Genomic DNA, 23,402 nt, shown 5'->3' with positions numbered 1-23,402 from the left:
TTATTGAAATGCTTGGTATGTGTGGGATCCGACAACCTAGTTGTTTATCCTTGGTAGCCTCACTTATGGGGAAATGTAGTCTTGTGCTTCCATGAGCCATAGTAGTCCGCTACAGCCTGGTTCACCGGAGTCCTGCTAGCCCAGCACTACTGCTCCGGAACACTTGACTGGCCGGCATGTGATTCACTTCGTTCCTGTGTCTGTCCCTTCGGGGAAATGTTACGCGGTGACATCCGGAGTCCTGCCTAGCCTGCTACAGCCTGGTTCAACGGAGTCCTATTAGCCCAGTGGTACAACCCGGATTCGCACGCTACTAACCGACATGCTTAATGTTGATTCATATATGCCTGTCCCCATAAGTTAGTGCCACTTTCGGTTCATGACTAGTCATGTCGGCCTGGGTTCTCTGTCATATGGATGCTAGCGACACTATCATATACGTGAGCTAAAAGGCGCAAACGGTCCCGGGCCATGGTAAGGCGACACCCGTGGGAATACCGTGCGTGAGGCTGCAAAGTGATATGAGGTGTTACCGGCTAGATCGATGTGACCTGGAATCGGGGTCCTGACAGCTTCCCAAAGTGGGACAAATTATTTACCATGGCATATTGATGCCGCTCCATGATAGCATGCCAAGTTTCATGAATTTCAGACGAGTTTTGGATTTACTAGAATTTAAAAACCAGGTATCTCAATGTTTGCGGTCGAGGGATGATGGTAGGGTGTGTGAAATTCATTCTCGTTTCCTGCATCGGACCTAAGAATGCAACCAAGGACACATATTTGATTTTTCAACCACTTTATATGCACTGGAGAATGTGCATGTAGTTCAAATTTGAATTATGCACATAAAATGCATGGCAAACCCAGTTAAAGTATAAAAATGTCCAAATGAACCTCGAAAAATTCCAAAATTGAACACAACACTCCTGTAGTTCTATGTTGACACTCAAATTGTCTTGAACAGAATAAGAGGCAACGGATAACGTTTCGTCCCCAAAGGTGGCACATTCCCTACCAAAACCATCACGCTTATTGTGAGAAGCTTGTAACCAAACCTGCCCCAAATGGGACAAAATATTTACGAAGGCATGTCGATGCCGCTCCATGATAGCATGCCAAGTTTCATGAATTTCAGACGAGTTTTGGATTTACTAGAATTTAAAAACCAGGTAACTCAATGTTTGTGGGAGTGACGGTGGCAGGGTGTTTGAAATTCATTCCCATTTCTCGCATGGGACCTAAGCATGTAGCCAAGGACACAAGTTTGATTTTTCAACTAGTTTATATGCACTAGAGAACGTGCATGTAGTTCAAATTTGAATTATGCTCATAAAATGCCTGGGAAACCCATTTAATGTATAAAAATGTCCAAACAAACCCTGAAAAAATTCCAAAATTAAACACAACACTCCTCTTGTTCTATGCTGACACTCAAATTTTTTTGAAAGAAGTAAGAGGGAACGGATATCGTTTCATCCACAAAGGTGGCACGTTCCCTACCGAAATCATCAAGCTTGTTGTGAGAAGCTCTGGTTTGTGAGAGGCTTATACCCAAACCTGCCCCAAATGGGACAAAATTTTTACAACGACATGTTGATGCCGCTCCATGATAGCATGCCAAGTTTCATGAATTTGAAACGAGTTTTGGATTTACTATAATTTAAAAACAAGGTATATCAATGTTTTGCCGGCAATCAACAATGTCCTGGTGTTTGAAATTCATTCCCATATCTTCCATGGGACCTAAGCTTGCCCTGAAAGACACATATTTGATTTTTCAACCAATTTATAGCACTGGAGCTTGTGCATGTAGTTCAAATTTGAATTATGCACATGAAATGCCTAGAAAACCTAGTTAATGTATAAACATGTCCAAACGAACCGCAAAAAATTCCAAAAGTAAACACAACACTCTTGTTGTTCTATGTTGCACCAGAAAAATTTAGAAAGCAATAAGAGGCAACGGATGTCATTTCGTTCCCCAAAGGTGACACCTTCCCTACTGAAACCATCACGCTTCTTGTGAGAAGCTAAGGTTTGTGAGAAGCTTATACCAAACCTGCCCAAAATGGGACAAACTATTTACCACGGCATATTGATGCCGCTCCATGATAGCGTGCCAAGTTTCATGAATTTCAGACGAGTTTTGGATTTACTAGAATTTAAAAACCAGGTATCTCAATGTTTTTCCGGAAATCAACAATGTATTGGTGTTTGAAATTCATTCCCACATCTTGCATGGGACCTAAGCATGCCCCGAAGGACACATGTTTGATTTTTCAACCAATTTATATGCACTGGAGGTTGTGCATGTAGTTCAAATTTGAATTATGCACATGAAATGCCTAAAAAACGCAATAATGTATAAAAATGTTCAAACGAACCCCGAAAAATTCCAAAAGTAAACACAACACTTCTATTTTCTATGTTCACACTAGAAATTTTTTGAAAGCAATAAGAGGCAACGGATATCGTTTCGTCCCCAATGGTGACACCTTCCCTACCGAAACCATCACGCTTGTTGTGAGAAGCTAAGGTTTGTGAGAAGCTTATACCAAACCTGCCCAAAATGGGACAAACTATTTACCATGGCATATTGATGCCGCGCCATGATAGCATGCCAAGTTTCATGAATTTCAGACGAGTTTTGGATTTACTAGAATTTAAAAACCAGGTATCTCAATGTTTGCGGCAGAGTGAAAGTGGCAGGGTGTTTGAAATTCATTCCCATTTCTTGCATGGGACCTAAGCATGCAACCAAGGACACAGATTTGATTTTTCATCCAGTTTATATGCACTGGAGAATGTGCATGTAGTTCAAATTTGAATTATGCACATAAAATGCCTGGGAAACCCAGTTAATATATAAAAATGTCCAAACGAACCCCGAAAAATCCGAAAATTAAACACAACACTCTTGTTGTTCTATGTTGACACTCGAATTATTTTGAAAGCAATAATAGGCAACGTATATCGTTTCGTCCCAAAGGAGGCATGTTCCCTACCAAAACCATCACCCTGGTTGACAGAAGCTTTGGTTTGTGAGAAGCTTATAACCAAACCTGCCCCAAATTGGACAAAATTTTAACCACGGCATGTTGATGCCGCTCCATGATAGCATGCCAAGTTTCATGAATTTCACACAAGTTTTGGATTTACTAGAATTTAGAAACCAGGTATCTCAATGTTTTGCCGGCAATCAACAGTGCCCTGGTGTTTGAAATGCATTCTCGTTTCTTGCATGGGACCTAAGCATGCCCCGGAGGACACAGATTTGATTTTTCAACCAATTTATATGCACTGGAGCCTATGCATGTAGTTCAAATTTGAATTATGCACATGAAATGCCTAGAAAACCAAGCTAATGTATAAAAATGTCTAAACGAACCCCGAAAAATTCCAGAAGTAAACACAACACTCCTGTTGTTCTATGTTGACACTAGAAATTTTTTGAAAGCAATAACAGGCAAAGGATATCGTTTAGTCCCCAAAGGTGACACGTTCCCTACCGAAACCATGACGCTTGTTGTGAGAAGCTAAGGTCTGTGAGATGCTTATACCCAAACCTGCCCAAAATGGGACAAATTTTTTACCATGGCATGTTGATGCCCCTCCATGATAGCATGCCAATTTTCATGAATTTCAGACGAGTTTTGGATTTACTAGAATTTAAAAACCAGGTATCTCAATGTTTGCGACCGAGGGATGGTGACAGGGTGTTTGAAATTCATTCCCATTTCTTGCATGGGACCTGAGAATGCAACCAAGGACAACATTTTGATTTTTCAACCAGTTTATATGCACTGGAGAATGTGCATGTAGTTCAAATTTGAATTATGCACATAAAATGCATGGAAAACCCAGTTAATGTATAAAAATGTCCAAACGGACCCCGAAAAATTCCAAAATTGAACACAACACTCCTGTTGTTCTATGTTGACACTCGAAAAATTTTGAAAGCAATAATAGGCAACATATATCGTTTCGTCCCCAAAGGTGGCACGTTCCCTACCGAAACCATCACGCTTGTTGTGAGAAGCTAAGGTTTGTGAGAAGCTTATACCGAAACATGCCCCAAATTGGACAAAATTTTTACGACGATATGTTGATGCTTCCCCATGATAGCATGCCAAGTTTCATGAATTTAAGATGAGTTTTGAATTTACTAGAATTTAAAAACCAGGCATCTCAATGTTTGTGGCCGAGTGACGGTGGTAGGGTGTTTGAAATTCATTCCTATTTCTTGCATGGGACCTAAGCATGCAACCAAGGACACATGTTTGATTTTTCAACTAGTGTATATGCACTGGAGAATGTGCATGTAGTTCAAATTTGAATTATGCTCATGAAATGTCTGGGAAACCTAGTTAATGTATAAAAATGTCCAAACAAACCCCGAAAAATTCCAAAATTAAACACAACACTCCTGTTGTTCTACTCTGACACTCAAATTCTTTTGAAAGCAATAAGAGGCAACAGATATCGTTTCATCCCCAAAGGTGGCACGTTCCCTACCGAAATGATCATGCTTGTTGTGAGAAGCTCTAGTTTGTGAGAGGTTTATACCCAAACCTGCCCCAAATGGGACAAAAAATTTACCATGGCATGTTGATGCCGCTCCATGATAGCATGCCAAGTATCATGAATTTCAGGCAAGTTTTGGATTTACTAGAATTTAAAAACCAGGTATCTCAATGTTTTTCCGGCAATCAACAATGTCTTGGTGTTTGAAATTCATTCCCATATCTTGCATGAGACCTAAGCATGCCCCGAAAGACACATATTTGATTTTTTTCAACCAATTTATAAGCACTGGAGCTTGTGCATGTAGTTCGAATTTGAATTATGCACATGAAATGCCTAAAAAACGCAATAATGTATAAAAATGTCCAAACAAACAACGAAAAATTCCAAAAGTAAACAAAACACTTATGTTGTTCTATGTTTACACTAGAAAAATTTTGAAAGCAATAAGAGGCAACGGATATCGTTTCGTCCCCAAGCGTGACACCTTCCCTACCGAAACCATCACGCTTGTTGTGAGAAGCTAAGGTTTGTGAGAAGCTTATACCAAACCTGCCCAAAATGGGACAAATTATTTACCATGGCATATTGATGCCGCTCCATGATAGCATGACAAGTTTCATGAATTTCAGACGAGTTTTGGATTTACTAGAATTTAAAAACCAGGTATCTCAATGTTTGCGGTCGAGGGATGATGGCAGGGTGTTTGAAATTCATTCTCATTTCTTGCATGGGACCTAAGCATGCAACCAAGGACACATATTTGATTTTTCAACCAGTTTATATGCACTTGAGAATGTGCATGTAGTTGAAATTTGAATTATGCACACAAAATGCATGGAAAACCGAGTTAATGTATAAAAATGTCCAAACGAATCCCGAAAAATTCCAAAATTGAATACAACACTCCTGTTGTTCTATGTTGACACTCAAATTGTTTTGAACGCAATAAGAGGCAACGGATAACGTTTCATCCCCAAAGGTGATGCATTCCCTACCGAAACCATCACGCTTGTTGTGAGAAGCTTATACCCAAACCTGCCCCAAATGGGACAAAATAATTACGATGGCATGTCGATGCCAGTCCATGATAGCATGCCAAGTTTCATCAATTTCCGACGAGTTTTGGATTTACTAGAATTTAAAAACTAGGTAACTCAATGTATGTGGCCGAGTGACGGTGGCAGGGTGTTTGAAATTCATTCCCATTTCTTGCATGGGACCTGAGCATGCAACCAAGAACACAGGTTTGATTTTTCAACTAGTTTATATGCACTTGAGAACGTGCATGTAGTTCAAATTTGAATTATGCTCATAAAATGCCTGGGAAACCCATTTAATGTATAAAAATGTCCAAACAAACCCTGAAAAAATTCCAAAATTAAACACAACACTCCTCTTGTTCTATGCTGACACTCAAATTTTTTTGAAAGCAATAAGAGGGAACGGATATCGTTTCATCCACAAAGGTGGCACGTTCCCTACCGAAATCATCAAGCTTGTTGTGAGAAGCTCTGGTTTGTGAGAGGCTTATACCCAAACCTGCCCCAAATGGGACAAAATTTTTACCACGACATGTTGATGCCGCTCCATGATAGCATGCCAAGTTTCATGAATTTCAGACGAGTTTTGGATTTACTATAATTTAAAAACTAGGTATATCAATGTTTTGCCGGCAATCAACAATGTCCTTGTGTTTGAAATTCATTCCCATATCTTCTGTGGGACCTAAGCTTGCCCTGAAAGACACATATTTGATTTTTCAACCAATTTATATGCACCGGAGCTTGTGCATGTAGTTCAAATTTGAATTATGCACACGAAATGCCTAGAAAACCTAGTTAATGTATAAACATGTCCAAACAAACCGCAAAAAATTCCAAAAGTAAACACAACACTCTTGTTGTTCTATGTTGCACTAGAAAAATTTAGAAAGCAATAAGAGGCAACGGATATCAATTCGTTCCCCAAAGGTGACACCTTCCCTACCGAAACCATCACGCTTCTTGTGAGAAGCTAAGGTTTGTGAGAAGCTTATACCCAAACCTGCCCAAAATGGGACAAATTTTTTACAATGGCATATTGATGCCGCTCCATGAGAGCATGCCAAGTTTCATGAATTTCAGACGAGTTTTGGATTTACTAGAATTTAAAAACTAGGTATCTCAATGTTTGCGGCCGAGGGACGGTGACAGGGTGTTTGAAATTCATTCTCATTTCTTGCATGGGACCTATGAATGCAACCAAGGACACATATTTGATTTTTCAACCAGTTTATATGCACTAAAGAATGTGCATGTAGTTCAAATTTGAATTATGCACATAAAATGCATGGAAAACCCAGCTAATGTATAAAAATGTCCAAACGAACCTCAAAAAATTCCAAAATTGAACACAACACTCCTGTTGTTCTATGTTGACACTCGAAATTTTTTGAAAGCAATGAGAGGCAACAGATATCGTTTCGTCCCCAAAGGTGGCACGTTGCGTACCGAAACGTTCCCTACCGAAACCATCACTCTTGTTGTGAGAAGCTAAGATTTGTGAGAAGCTAAGGTTTGTGAGAAGCTTATACCTAAACCTGCCCCAAATTGGACAAAAATTTTACGACGGCTTGTTGATGTCGTTCCATGATAGCATGCCAAGTTTCATGAATTTCAGATGAGTTTTGGATTTACTACAATTTAAAAATCAGGTATCTCAATGTTTGTGGCCGAGTGACGGTGGCAGGGTGTTTGAAATTCATTCCCATTTCTTGCATGGGACCTAATCATGCAACCAAGTACACAGATTTGATTTTTCAACCAGTTTGTATGAATTGGAGAATGTGCATGTAGTTGAAATTTGAATTATGCGCAAAAATGCCTGGGAAACCCAGTTAGTGTTTAAAAATGTCCAAACAAACCCCGAAAAATTCCAAAATTAAACACAACACTATTGTTGTTCTATGCTAACACTCGAAATTTTTTGAAAGCAATAAGAGGCAACGGATATCGTTTCGTCCCCAAAGGTGGCACGTTCCCTACCGAAACCATCATGCTTGTTGTGAGAAGCTCTGGTTTGTGAGAAGCTTTGTCACACCCTGCATTTTGTAACATGTCTTTTGCATTAATAAAAGCCTAAAAATTTGGACCAACAAAAACTTTTGCATTATTTGGCTTTCATTTTGAAGTTGGTCTTCTCTGTGTGGTTTTTGAAGTGCTCTTTAAAGTCAACTACTCCACCTTCTGTACTTCATCTTCTTGCCCCAAACTTCTGCCCAATGATCATGCCATGTGTATAGTGCAATATAGTATTTTCTTACAAAAATAATTTGGCCAAGTAGTATTTTCAAAAATTAGTTTTCCAAAAACCCCTGAATTATGGTTTGCACTACAAGTACTTGATTTGGGGTATGAAAGATATTTCAAAGAGTATATTTGAAACCAATTAGATATAGGATTCCCATAACCCACAAAAATATATTTTAACAGTTATTTTCCTATTTTATTTAAAAGATTTTTCTTAAGGCCAGAAATGGTCTTTAATAGGGAAAGTTATTTTATTGTTTCAAAAATATTTGACAAAAATCAGGGAAACTCTGTGGACATATATTTTCCATATATATACATATATGAGTTTCAACACATGGTCATGTTCAAAATATTAGACAAAACCTCCCAAAACCATTTCTTCCCATTTCAAGGATTTGAAATATTTCTACAGGAAATATTCCCCGACAATTCCAAGAAAATTCTAGCATGTCACATATGACATGTTTGATGATCTTGCCATGTCTCATGACATGGAGAACAGTATAACCTCATAAAAACCTCTCAAAACCACTTCTGTCCTTTTTCAAGTTTGAACAACTTTGCACTGTCAAACATGTCCAAATGCTCTCAAATTTGGTGCACATGCTCAGATGGTGTAGTAATGCATCTAGACCAAATGGCACAAGTTGCAGAGAATGTTATCTTGATCAAAGTGCCCGAAAACCCTCTCTGTCCAGAACCAAATTTGAACAAGTTTACATTGGCAACTTTCTCCTTTTGATCTCAACTTTTGTGGACATGTTCAGAACCTCAAATTATGACACTACACTAAGTGGTGCATCAAGGAGAATAAATTTGCATGACTAAATCTCGGAAAGTCCATTTCTGTTAATTTCTAGGGTTTACCAAAGTTACATTGGCTACTTTGCCCAAATGAGCTCAAACTTGGTGGATCATCCTACTTCTATGTGCCATTCCATCCTGTTAATTCTCATGGAAAATGGAAATCATCTACTTGCCCAAACCAGCATCAAACACCTTCTGCCACTTTACCAAAATCCCATTTTTGGCCTCTTCCACTAATCTCCGTAGGCTCAACTTTCTACCACGACCCCTCCTAGTTCCCCTCTAGCGCATGTGTGCTTTGCAGCCCGAGGAGGCAATGATGAAGGGGGGAGAACCCCATTTTTCTTCTCTGGACAGTGGATTCCTCCCTCTCTCTCAGGCTCCCTCTCTCCTCTCAGCCTTCTAGAGCATCCAAGGCTCTCCCCAGCTTTTGCCCATGCCCCTGCAGCTGCCAGATGCAAGTGGACGCGCGTGGACGCGGGAAAGCCGCGGATGCCGGCCAAAGTCGCGCTCTGGAGTTCCTGGCAGGGCACCCGACCGTTGACGCCGCGTCTCCCGGCCACCTCGAGCCTCCCTCGCGCACCAGTCGATGCCCCTCGACGTCCTCTCCATGCCAGCAAGCCGCCCACTTGCTCCCGCGGCCTCGTCTCTCACCTGCAGCTCGCGCCAGAACGCCGCCCCGCTCGGCCGATGCTTGCGCAGCCCCTGTGGCCCGCCCGCAGCTCGCCCCGCTCCTCCTCTCTCTCCCTGACACCCTAGACCACTCCCACGAACACCCCCGAGCCCTCCATTCCCTCTCTAACGGCCACCCGAGCCGATCCCGCGGGCACCCGTAGGCCGCGCCTATGGTGGACCTCGGCCAGCCCATATAAGGCGACCCCGAGCCTTTCTCTCACTCCTTGTCGCTCCCCCACACTCCTAATCCACTTCCCGCACCACCCATTTGTCTCCAAAGCCGCCCGAGCTCGAGATCGAGCTCGAGCTCCACCGCCTCGGCTCGTCGGTGCTCACGCGGTGCAGGCCTCCTCCGCCCCCATTCTCTCTCGATCTGCAACTGCACGGCATCACTGAACCTTTCCCCTCTCTCCCCCACTCTTTTTGCAGCCGGTAGCGGCTGGAACCACCGATGCCCGAAGCACCTCCGCCGCATGGCCTCGTCGCCGGCGAACCAGGCTGCCCCGAAGACCACCTCCACCACCACCCGAACGGCGACGTCCCCCTGAATCCAACGGTGCCACCCGCTCGACCTGCCGTGCCCTGTAGCATCACCGGTGAGCTCGCCGACCTCCCTATCGTGAGGTTAGAGATGACAGGTGGAGCCCACCTGTCATCCTCACCTCTCCCTCGCCCCTCTCTCTCTCGCTGACGCCTGTGCCCCGCCCATCAGGTTTGAAAATCTAACGCGCGCGCGCTGGCTCGCCTGGACCTTTTCGCCTCTGGGCCTGCTGCACTGCAGCTGTTCTGGCCCAGCGGGCACAGTGCCCTTTTTCTTTTTCTTTTTCTATACCATTTCCAAAAATTTCACATGATTAAATATTAATCCAAATGCAATAATTCCAGTTCCTAAAATCCTGTAAAAATCCCACCTATTTAATGGTGTAACTTTCATACATGCCCAACCAACTTTTCTTTGCTGTTCAAATTTAAATTCAAATTTGAGCGATTAAATCCTTGTTTGAAAATCCATTGCTCTGTATCTGCAGCTCCAAATCCAGAAATAAGAATTTTCCCCTTCTTAGTTTTAACCCTAGTATTTAACAAAAATGAGTTGACATTTTTCTGAGCACATTAGTTTTTCTGTTTTATTATTGCCTTATTTTATTGTTATTATTTTGCAACGATAGATTGCGTTGCTGACGAGGGAGTTGGACCAGAAGATTTTGAAGACCCAGAAGACTTTGCTGAGCCAGGAAAGCAGCCCTTTGACCATGTCTATGAAACCTTTTTATGCATGTCATATGGCATTTTTATTGCTTGCATCGGAGACATGATGATGAGGTGACCACATGGGGTGGTTTGCCACCGTTACTTCCTCGTTGATACCTGCATGGTGCATGACCCTAGCTCCTTATGAGGGTTATGCCGGTGGGAGGAGGTAGGATGGTAGATTAGTTGCTACGCAAAAAGGGACGGGGATATGCATGGTGATGGAGGCAAAGTATTTTCAGAAGACTTTTTTGAAAACGCCGTCGGGTGCCACTTATGCCCGAGGGAGATAATGAGATGGGTAACCACTTGATGACGAATTGGTGTATCGAGGCAAGTGTGTGTGTTGGTTTTGAAAACGGATTAGATTTAAGATTTGTCGACTGTCCCAACCTTGCATGCGCGACCACTCTACCCTTATATGGGAAAGGGCATTATTGATTACCTAGGCCGATACTAGCTTGGAGCCCGCATTACTAGTGACGGGAGAGTCGTTGTTGAGCTCTCTAGGGAGGGGGTCGTGCCAGGTAGGGCGGCCATGACTGTTTTCACAGGGCACCGGACACACCGTTGGTACCTCGTGCTTGTGGTACGTCATGAATATGGGAGCAAGGATCCACAATTTTAAGATGTGAATGTTGGTCACGGGGGTTACTACCAATCGAGTGGACTCTATGTTAGTGTCGTCTAGGGAAAGGTAATGATCGGGTGATTACCCCGGGTACTTGAGGTACCGCACGTCGTGGATGACACGGAAGTTCCCCGGATCTTGTGGGTAAAGTGTGCAACCTCCGCAGAGTGTAAAACTATTCGAATAGCGGTGTCCACGGTCAAGGACAGTTGGGCGGTGCTGCTTAAACTACGTCCAGAGTATACAGACTATGTGTGTGTGTGTTGATAAACCATTTGGGGTGAGTCAGATGGCTTGACATGATGAACAAGTTGGATTGGTGTCCAACTCCGCATATGTTGAGATCTGTAACTTGTCCATGCGGATATCCATACTCTCGTGATGCACACTTTACATATTGATAGATCATGTCATTGCACTCAAAACTAGCTTTCTGCAAACTACCTACTTAGTGTTATGTCATTGCATTGTTGTGCCCTGTTCCAATCATGGGTTGCTTGCGAGTACATTCAAAGTACTCATTGGCTTGCCACTGGTTATTTAATTGGCCAAGCATGGAAGAACATGAGTTCGAAGAAGAATTCTTTGGAGACGAACATGCGAACTAGGACGTTTCCTAGTCAGAATGCCTGTAGGGTTAAGGCAGATGGCATGGGTTCTACTTATCGACGAAGATTTCCGCTGCTTAAGTTTATTTGGTACTCAGCCTAGTGGCTTTATCTATGTAAGACTTGGCCATAATGGTCATAATTTGTGTAAGACTGTATGTACGGATGTAAGACTCTTGTTATTCAGCTTCTGTGTGTTCAGTCAGCATTGATCTTTGGGATCACTGTGCACGTGCATTCGGTGATCACGACTTATAAGGCGGGGTCCCCACAGAGCTGGTATCAGAGCCGTCCTGACTATAGGAAACCTTAGTTAGCATGGACGTTAGTTAGAGTGAGACTATCTACAAAATTACCTATATACCTACGCTTTTCCAAAATATCCCAAACATGGGTCATATCCCCTCTATTGACCCTTCCCCTTCCACTTTTGTAGATGGCCGTCGTACCCGAGGACTTCCTGACCACTGGATTTCCCGTGCTTCTTGAGGACAGACTCAAGAAGTGCCAGTTCACTTGAGCCCCCACCTTCTCCTATCATGAGCACTGGATCGACAACACCAAGAAGGAGTATCACGTGGAGGTAGTCGTGAGGGCGAACGACTCTCCGACAAGCTGGTTTTTTGAAGGACCACAGATGGCGACCCTGCTCCTCGCCGTTGAGACTACTGCGCTCAAGGCGCTGACTTGCCTTAGGGAACTTCTGCCAGAGATGGCAAGTGAGCCAGCCACTCGCTACCTGCCCTATCGTAAGGAGGGTCATGACGAGAGCAGCGCCCCAGCTCCACCCATGGACGAGGGACTTCCCCTCCATTTCCAGACCTACTTCAGCTTGTGTGCTGACAGCCTGACACAACACTTGGCCTCAGAGTCGATGGAGCTTCGGAGGGAACTCCATGACACCAAGGAACTCCTCCGCCTAGCTCAGACAAAGGCAGACATGATCAAGAAGGATGGTGCACCCCCTGGACAGCCCGTTGTTGCCTATCGAGGTGGCGCTCCCCACAGGTTATGCATGCCAAGGGACCATCTCGGCCACGCCGTATGACGGCGAAGGAATATCGCAACCTCTTCATGGTGCCACCGGCGAAGCAGTGCCGTGTTCAGCTCCTCCACTCCCCCACTCCCTCAAGTGATGAAGAAACTGAGACAGGTGAAGATGAGGAGGAAGACCCAGAGGAGCCGGAATACGCGACCGAGCATTCCACCACTTAGACTCCGTTCATGACTAGGATAGGCCAGTCCGTAACCCTTAAGGTAGGATAGGTCTTGTACCCCTTATGCGAAGTCGAGTCCATGTAATGTTTCAAATGAAACCATGTTGTGTTGTGTTTTCTTTCAACTTGTTTTGATGGAAGTCATACTTTCCCTTCGGGAACTTGTAAACGACTACATCCCCCATTCGGTTTTAATGCATAAGTTTGGCCCTTCTGGCCCTTGCTTAACTTAAGATTGTGTCACGCCCACCACCTTACTAGGCATCCCATCTATATTACTTTCCCTCATCTTTCCCAATCATGAGACATTGACCGCTCCAATAGGATGCCTGTTGTAACATGTACTGGTGCCTCTACTCAGCAGCAAGAAGCCGGAGCAGGAACTAGTCAGGACCAAACCCAAGGACAAGCTCCACCACCACCACCTCCAAACATGGACATGGCTCAGCTTCTCCAAGCCTTCCGAGAGGAACACCAAGCCAACATTGCAACCCTCCAGATGATTGCCCAGGCTGTCAACCGCCAGCCGGCGAGGAACGGCAATGGACGTTCCACGTTGGCAGAGTTCAAGAAGCATGCACCACCCACCTTCATCGAGACTGCTGAACCCCTGGATGCAGACCACTGGGTCCGCACCATTGAGGGTCTGTTGGAACTAGTCGGCTGCACTGAAGACCATGAGAGGGTGGCATATGCTGCCCACTGTCTCGGGGGAACTGCCAGAGCTTGGTGGGATGGATTCAAGGTCATGCATGCTGAGCAAAACATCACTTGGAATGACTTCAAGACAGAATTCCGCAAGGCCCATATTCCTTCTGGAATCATGGCCATCAAGAAGCGTGAGTTCCGAGCCCTGAGGCAAGGAATAAATGCAGAAGTTCAGTGTTCTGTCGAGGTATGCTCCTGAGGATGTCAGCACTGATGCTGCCAAAAGAGAGCGCTTCATGGAAGGCCTTAACCAGACTCTGCAGTACTCGCTTGTTGTGTGTGACTGCCCAACCTTTCCTGATTTGGTGAACAAGGCACTCATGCTTGAGGACAAGCGACGTGCTTTGGATGATACCCGTAAGCGCAAGATGATCAGCAAGGGTAGCTCCAGCAACCAGAAGCCTCGCTCGTGGCAGCCAGCCCCGGTCAAGCCAACCTATCAGCAGCCAAGAGCCCCTGCACCCCGCACCAACTATCAACCTCAGCAGTATGCTAACCCCAGGCCAGCTTTCAACAACCCCAATAACAATGCCGGCAAGAGCAGCAACCCCAACCAAGTCACTTGCTTTGGATGTGGTCAGGCAGGACACTACTCCAAGTATTGCCCCAATAAGAAGCCTGACGCCCCATGCCCCAATACGCAGAACCAAGGCCAAGGCCATGCGATGCCACCAAGGAACCAAGCTCCCCGCAACTGGCCCGACAATGGCAAGGGTCGTGTGAATCATGTCACTGCAGAACAAGCCCAAGAAGACCCGGATGTCGTGCTGGGTACGTTCCTTGTCAACTCAGCACCTGCAACTGTCTTGTTTGATTCAGGAGCCACACATTCATTTGTCACCCAAAAGTTTGCATTAAAAAGTGGCATGACCCCTACACCCCTGAATAAACCTATGGTGGTACAAACCCCTGGAGCTGAGATGACAGCCAAGACAAGTTGTAAGGGAGTCGGGATCGTCATTAACGGGGTAGATTTCCTAGCAAACCTTAACATCTTAAGATCGCAAGGCTTGGATGTGATCTTAGGAATGGACTGGCTCATCAAGCACCAAGGCTTGTTAGATTGTGCCAACCGAACTGTCACTATGACCAATGACCAAGGAGTCGAAGTTAAATTTGCCACCAACCCCTCCTCTGCTCAAGCCACCCAAGTCAACTGTCTGATTGAAGTCGGATTGGAGCAAGTGCCAGTAGTATGCGAATACCCCGATGTCTTTCCTGATGAGCTACCAGGAATGCCTCCTGACCGAGACATTGAGTTCATCATCGAGCTCATACCCGGAGCAGGAACCATCTATAAGAAGCCTTATAGAATGGGATCGGAAGAGTTAGCGGAGTTGAAGAAGCAACTAGAAGAGCGGTTGAGGAAGGGATTTATCCGCCCTAGTGCCTCCCCTTGGGGATCACCTGTTCTGTTTGTGGCAAAGAAGGATGGTACCATCCGCTTGTGCATTGACTATCGCTCCCTCAATGAAGTTACAATCAAGAACAAGTATCCACTTCCCAAGATTGAAGATCTGTTTGATCAACTCAATGGGGCCAAGGTGTTCTCCAAGATTGACCTCAGATCTGGGTACTACCAACTGAAAATCAGACCCCAAGATATTCTGAAGACGGCATTTGTAACCAGATATGGCTTGTATGAGTGCACGGTCATGTCCTTTGGACTGACCAATGACCCAACTTACTTCATGTATCTCATGAATAAGGTCTTCATGGAATATCTGGACAAGTTTGTCGTCGTCTTCATCGATGACATTCTTGTCTTCTCGAAGATGGAAGAAGAGCACGAGCAACACTTGAGGATGGTCCTAGACAAGCTTCGAGAGCACCAACTATACGCCAAGTTCAGCAAGTGCGAATTTTGGCTGCATGACGTTGGGTTCTTGGGTCATAAATTGACTACCGAAGGGTTGTCAGTGGATCCCACCAAGATCCAAGCCGTGACTGAATGGCAAACCCCAAGCAATGCGAAGGAAGTCAGAAGCTTCCTTGGACTCGCGGGATATTACCGCAAGTTCGTTGAAGGATTCTCAAGAATTGCCCGACCCATGACCCAGCTATTGAAGAAGGACAAGAAGTTTGAATGGACGCCGAAGTGCGAAGAAAGCTTCCAGGAGCTGAAGAAGAGATTGACCACCGCCCCAGTTCTGGCCACACCTGATATTCACAAAGAATTTGTGATATATTGTGATGCGTCGAGAACCGGGATTGGAGGTGTTCTTATGCAAGGAGGAAGAGTCGTAGAATATCTGTCCAGAAAACTACGTCCTCGCGAAGAGAACTAAGCTACTCATGACCTCGAGTTGGCAGCTGTAGTTCATGCCCTAAAAACATGGCGGCATTACCTCCTAGGTAAGCGGTGTGAGATATACACGGATCACAAAAGTCTGAAGTATATTTTCACTCAGAAGGAATTGAACATGAGGCAGAGAAGATGGCTAGAATTGATCAAGGATTATGATCTCAGTGTTCAATACCACCCTGGAAAGGCTAATGTGGTAGCAGAGGCATTAAGAAGAAAGGCTTGTTCCTTGAATGCTATGGTTAAGGAAAAGCTACCCGCCTTGTATAAGGAACTTGAAAGCTTTGGATTGGAACTAGTTGCACCAGGATTCTTGGCCAACCTCGAAGTCAAGCCTACCCTGATGTATGATGTTAAGGAAGCCCATAAGGGACACGAGGGTATTGAAGGCATCAAGAGGAAAATCAAAAGGCAGGCAAGGCCCCAGGATTCTCCGAGGATGAGCAAGGAACTTTGTGGTTCAAGAATCGCATTTGCGTACCAAAGAAGGTTGAGCTCAAGCACTTGATCTTGCAAGAAGCTCATGACACCCCGTATTCCATCCATCCTAGAGGGACCAAGATGTATCAAGACCTGAAAGAAAGATTTTGGTGGCACGGGATGAAAAGAGAGATTGCCACCTATGTTGCAAAGTGTGATGTATGCCAAAGGGTCAAGGCTGAATATCAGCGACCTGCTGGATTGCTGCAACCACTCAAGGTCCCCGAGTGGAAATGGGATAAAGTCGGAATGGATTTCATCACTGGACTACCTAGGTCAAACAAGGGGCATGACTTCATCTGGGTCATAGTCGATCATTTGACTAAAGTAGCCCATTTCATTCCTGTCAAGACTAACTATGATGGCAATCACCTGGCAACCCTTTACATCAACATAATTATAAGCCTTCATGGTGTTCCTAAGGAGATCATATCCGATCGAGAGACCCAGTTTACCTCGAGGTTCTGGAAGAAGTTCCAAGAGGCTATGGGAACCAAATTGTCCTTCAACACTGCTTTCCACCCACAAACCGGAGGTCAGACAGAGCGAGTGAATCAGATACTCGAAGATATGCTCCGAGCTTGTGTCTTAGCATACGGAGCTAAGTGGGAAGAATGCCTCCCATTTGTTGAGTTCTCCTATAACAACAGTTATCAGTCAAGCCTTCGAATGGCACCATTTGAGGTGTTATACAAACGGAAGTGCCGCACGCCCCTCAATTGGTCAGAAACCGGAGAAGGACTAATTTGGGCCAGATATCCTCCGTGAAGCAGAAGAGCAAGTTCAGCTAGTCAGAGAGCGACTGAAGACCGCCAAGTCAAGACAGAAGAGCTATGCTGACACTCGTCGCCGACAAGTAGACTTCCAAGTCGGAGACCATGTATACCTGCGAGTAACTCCTCTTAAGGGAACAAAGCATTTCCACGTTAAGGGAAAGCTCTCACCAAGATTTATCGGCCCCTTCGAGATCACCGCACGACGCGGAGAAGTGGCTTACCAGTTGGAACTGCCACCTGAACTATCTGATGTGCACAACATATTCCATGTGTCACAACTCCGGAAGTGTCTCCAAGTTCCAAACAAGCCTGATCTTTACAAGGACGTCGATCACCAAGCCATTGACCTTTAGCCTGATTTGACTTACCGTGAGAGACCCATCTGCATTTTGGACGAGGCTGAGCGACGCACTCGAAGCCACATCATCAAGTACTTCAAGGTCCAGTGGAGCAACCACACTGAAGCCGAAGCAACCTGGGAACGTGAAGACTACCTTAGATCCGAGTTTCCGTATCTCTTCAAAGCCTAGTTTAGGAATCTCGGGGACGAGATTCTTGTAAGGGGGTAGGTCTGTCACACCCTGTATTTTGTAACATGTCTTATGCATTAATAAAAGCATGAAAATTTGGACCAACAAAAACTTTTGCATTATTTGGCTTTTCATTTTGAAGTTGGTCTTCTCTGTGTGGTTTTTGAAGTGCTCTTTAAAGTCAACTACTCCACCTTCTGTAGTTCATCTCCTTGCCCCAAACTTCTGCCCAATGATCATGCCATGTGTATAGTGCAATATAGTATTTTCTTACAAAAATAATTTGGCCAAGTAGTATTTTCAAAAATTAGTTTTCCAAAAACCCCTGAATTAAGGTTTGCACTACAAGTACTTGATTTGGGGTATGAAAAATATTTCAAAGAGTATATTTGAAACCTATTAAATATAGGATTCCTAACCCACAAAAATATAATTTTAACAGTTATTTTCCTATTTTATTTAAAAGCTTTTTCTTAAGGCCAAAATGGTCTTTAATAGGGAAAATTTATTTTATTGTTTCAAAAATATTTGACAAAAGTGAGGGAAACTCTATGGACATATATTTTCCATATATATGAGTTTCAACACATGGTCATGTTCAAAATATTAGAAAAACCCTCCCAAAACCATTTCTGCCCATTTCAAGGATTTGAATATTTCTATAGGAAATATTCCCCAACAATTCCAAGAAAATTCTAGCATGTCACATATGAGATGTTTGATGATCTTGCCAAGTCTCATGACATGGAGAACAGTATAACCCCATGAAACCCTCTCAAAACCACTTCTATCCTTTTTCAAGTTTGAACAACTTTGCACTGTCAAACATGTCCAAATGCTCTCAAACTTGGTGCACATGCTCAAATGGTGTAATAATGCATCTAGAGCAAATGGCACAAGTTGGAGAGAATGTTATCTTGATCAAAGTGCCCCAAAACCCTCTCTATCCAGAACCAAATTTGAACAAGTTTACATTGGCAACTTTCTCCTTTTGATCTCAACTTTTGTGGACATGTTCAGAACCTCAAATTATGACACTACACTAATTGGTGCATCAAGGAGAATAAATTTGCATGACTAAATCTTGGGAAGTCCATTTCTGTTGATTTCTAGGGTTTACCAAAGTTACATTGGCTACTTTGCCCAAATGAGCTCAAACTTGGTGGAACATCCTACTTCTATGTGCCATTCCATACTGTTAATTCTCATGGCAAATGGAAATCATCTACTTGCCCAAACCAGCATCAAACACCTTCTGCCACTTTACCAAAATCCCATTTTTGGCCTCTTCCACTAATCTCCGTAGGCTCAACTTTCTAGCACGACCCCTCCTAGTTCCCCTCTAGCACATGTGTGCTTTGCTGCCCGAGGAGGCAATGATGAAGGGGGGAGAACCCCATTTTTCTTCTCTAGATAGTGGATTCCTCCCTCTCTCTCTCAGGCTCCCTCTCTCCTCTCAGCCTTCCAGAGCATCCAAGGCTCTCCCCAGCTTTTGCCCATGCCCCTTGCAGCTGCCAGATGCAAGTGGACGTGCGCGGACGCGGGAAAGCCGCGGATGCCAGCAAAATTCGCGCTCTGGAGCGCCTGGCAGGGCACCCGACCGTTGACGCCGCGTCTCCCGGCCACCTCGAGCCTCCCCCGCGCGCCAGTCGATGCCCCTCGACGTCCGCTCCACGCCAGCAAGCCACCCACTTGCTCCCGCGCCCTCCTCTCTCTCCTGTAGCTCACGCTAGAACGCCGCCCCGCTCGGCCAATGCTCGCGCAGCGCCTGTGGCCTGCCCGCAGCTCGCCCCGCTCCTCCTCTCTCTCTCCCTGGCACCTTAGACCACTCCCACGAACACCCCCGAGCCCTCCATTCCCTCTCTAACGGCCACCCGAGACGATCCCGCGGGCACCCGTAGGCCGCGCCTACGGTGGACCTCGGTCAGCCTATATAAGGCGACCCCGAGCCTCTCTCTCACTCCATGTCGCTCCCCCACACTCCTAATCCACCTCCCGCACCACCCATTTGTCTCCAGAGCCGCCCGAGCTCGAGATGGAGCTCGAGCTCCGCCGCCTCGGCTCGTAGGCGTTCGCGCGGTGCAGGCCTCCTCCGCCCCCGTTCTCTCTTGATCTGGAACTACAGGGCATCACTGACCCTTTCCCCTCTCTCCCCTACTCATTTTGCAGTCGGTAGCGGCTGGAACCACCGACACCCGAAGCACCTCCGCCGCATGGCCTCGTCGTCGGCGAACCAGGCTGCCCCTGAGACCACATCCACCACCACCCGAATGGCGACGTCCACCTGAATCCAACGGTGCCACCCGCTCGACCTGCCGTGCCCTGTAGCGTCGCCGGTGAGCTCGCCGACCTCCATGTTGCGAGGTTAGAGATGACAGGTGGGGCCCACCTGTCATCCTCACCTCTCCCTCGCCCCTCTCTCTCTCTCTCTCTCTTGCTGACGCCTGGGCCCCGCCCGTCAGGTTTGAAAATCTGACGCGCGCGCTAGCTTTCTTGGGCCTTTTCCCCTCTGGGCCTGCTGCACTGTAGCTGTTCTGGCCCAGCGGGCACAGTGCCCTTTTTCTTTTTCTTTTTCTATACCTTTTCCAAAAATTCCACAGGATTAAATATTAATCCAAATGCAATAATTCCAGTTCCTAAAATCCTGTAAAAATCCCACCTATTTAATGGTGTAACTTTCATACATGCCCAACCAATTTTTCTTTGCTATTCAAATTTAAATTCAAATTTGAGCGATTAAATCCTTGTTTGAAAATCCATTGCTCTGTATCTGCAGCTCCAAATCCAGAAATAAGAATTTTCCCCTTCTTAGTTTTAACCCTAGTATTTAACAAAAATGAGTTGACATTTTTCTGAGCACATTGGTTTTTCTGTTTTATTATTGCCTTATTTTATCGTTATTATTTTGCGACGATAGATTGCGTTGCTGACGAGGGAGTTGGACCAGAAGATTTTGAAGACCCAGAAGACATTGCTGAGCCAGGCAAGAAGCCCTTTGACCATGTCTATGAAACCTTTTTATGCATGTCAAATGCCATTTTTATTGCTTGCATCGGAGACATGATGATGAGGTGACCACATGGTGTGGTTTGCCACCGTTACTTCCTCGTTGATAGTTGCATGGTGCATGACCCTACCTCCTTATGAGGGTTATGCCGGTGGGAGTAGGTAGGATGCTAGAGTAGTTGCTACGCAAAAAGGGACGGGGGATATGCATGGTGATGGAGGCAAAGTATTTTCAAAAGACTTTTTTGAAAACCCCATCGGGTGCCACTTATGCCCGAGGGAGATAATGAGATGGGTAACCACTTGATGACGAAGTGGTGTAGCAAGGCAAGTGTGTGTGTTGTTTTTGAAAACGGATTAGATTTAAGATTTGTCGACTGTCCCTACCTTACATGTGCGACCACTCTACCCTTATATGGGAAAGGGCATTATTGATTACCTAGGCCGATACTAGCTTGGAGCCTGCATTACTAGTGACGGGAGAGTCATTGTTGCGCTCTCTCGGGAGAGGGTCGTGCTAGGTATGGCGGCCATGACTGTTTTCACAGGGCACCGGACACACCGTTGGTACCCCGTGCTTGTGGTATGTGATGAATATGGGAGCAAGGCTCCACAATTTTAAGATGTGAATGTTGGGCACGGGGGTTACTACCAATCGAGTGGACTCTATGTTAGTGCCGTCTAGGGAAAGGTAATGATCGGGTGCTTACCCCGGGTACTTGAGGTACCGCGGGTCGTGGATGACACGGAAGTTCCCCGGATCTTGTGGGTAAAGTGTGCAACCTCTACAGAGTGTAAAAATATTCAAATAGCCGTGTCCACGGTCAAGGACAGTTCGGCGGTGCTGCTTAAACTACGTCCAGAGTATACAGACTATGTGTGTGTGTGTTGATAAACCATTTGGGGTGAGTCAGATGGCTTGACATGATGAACAAGTTGGATTCGTGTCCAACTCCGCATATGTTGATATCTGTAACTTGTCCATGCGGATATATGTACTCTCGTGATGCATACTTTACATATTGATAGATCATGTCATTGCACTCAAAACTAGCTTTCTGCAAACTACCCACATAGTGCTATGTCATTGCATTGTTGTGCCCTGTTCCAATCATGGGTTGCTTGCGAGTACATTCAAAGTAATCATTGGCTTGCCACTGGTTATTTAATTGGCCAGGCATGGAAGAACATGAGTTCGAAGAAGAATTCTTTGGAGATGAACATGCGAACTAGGACATTTCCCAGTGAGAATATCTGTAGGGTTAAGGCGGATGGCATGGGTTCTACTTATCGACGAAGATTTCCGCTGCTTAAGTTTATTTGGTACTCAGCCTAGTGGCTTTATCTATGTAAGACTTGACCATAATGGTCATAATTTGTGTAAGACTGTATGTACGGATGTAAGACTCTTGTTATTCAGCTTCTGTGTGTTCAGTGAGCATTGATCTCTGGGATCAATGTGCACGTGCATTCGGTGATCACGACTTATAAGTCGGGGTCCCCACAAGCTTATACCCAAACCTGCCACAAATGGGACAAAATATTTACCACGACATGTCGATGCCGCTCCATGATAGCATGCTAAGTTTGATGAATTTCGACGAGTTTTGGATTTACTGGAATTTAAAAACCAAATATCTCAATGTTTGTGGCCGAGTGATGGTGGCAGGCTGTTTGAAATTGATGCCCATTTCTTGCATGGGACCTAAGCATGCAACCAAGGACACATATTTGATTTTTCAACCAGTTTATATGCACTAGAGAACGTGCATGTAGTTCAAATTTGAATTATGCGCATAAAATGCCTAGAAAAACTAGTTAATGTATAAAAATGTCCAAACAAACCCCGAAAAATTCCAAAATTAAACACAACACTCCTGTTGGTCTATTATGACACTCAAAATATCATTTCGTCCCCAAAGGTGGCATGTTCCCTACCGAAACCATCATCCTTGTTGTGAGAAGCTCTAGTTTGTGAAAAGCTTATACCCAAACCTGCCCCAAATGGCACAAAAAATTTACCACAGCATGTTGATGCCGCTCCATGATAGCATGCCAAGTTTCATGAATTTCAGACGAGTTTTGGATTTACTAGAATTTAAAAACTAGGTATCTCAATGTTTGTGGCCGAGTGATAGTGGCAGGGTGTTTGAAATTCATTCCCATTTCTTGCATGGGACCTAAGCATGCAACCAAGGACACAAATTTTATTTTTCAACCAGTTTATATGCACCGGAGAATGTGCATGTAGTTCAAATTTGAATTATGCATATAAAATGCCTGGGAAACCCAGTTAATGTATAAAAATGTCCAAACGAATCCTGATAAATTCCAAAATTAAACACAACACTCCTGTTGTTCTATGTTGACACTCAAAATATTTTGAAAGCAATAAGAGGCAACAGATATCGTTTCGTCCCCAAAGGTGGCACGTTCCCTACCGAAACCGTCACACTTGTTGTCAGAAGCTCTGGTTTGTGAGAAGCTTATACCCAAACCTGCCACAAATGGGATAGATTTTTTACCACGGGATGTTGATGCCGCTCCATGATAGCATGCCAAGTTTCATGAATTTCGAACGAGTTTCG

This window comes from Triticum urartu, chromosome 4A, assembly GCF_056163025.1.
Source record: "Triticum urartu cultivar PI428250 chromosome 4A, HENAU_Tu73, whole genome shotgun sequence".
Lineage (NCBI taxonomy): Eukaryota > Viridiplantae > Streptophyta > Magnoliopsida > Poales > Poaceae > Triticum > Triticum urartu.
This window is presented reverse-complemented; position numbering follows the sequence as displayed.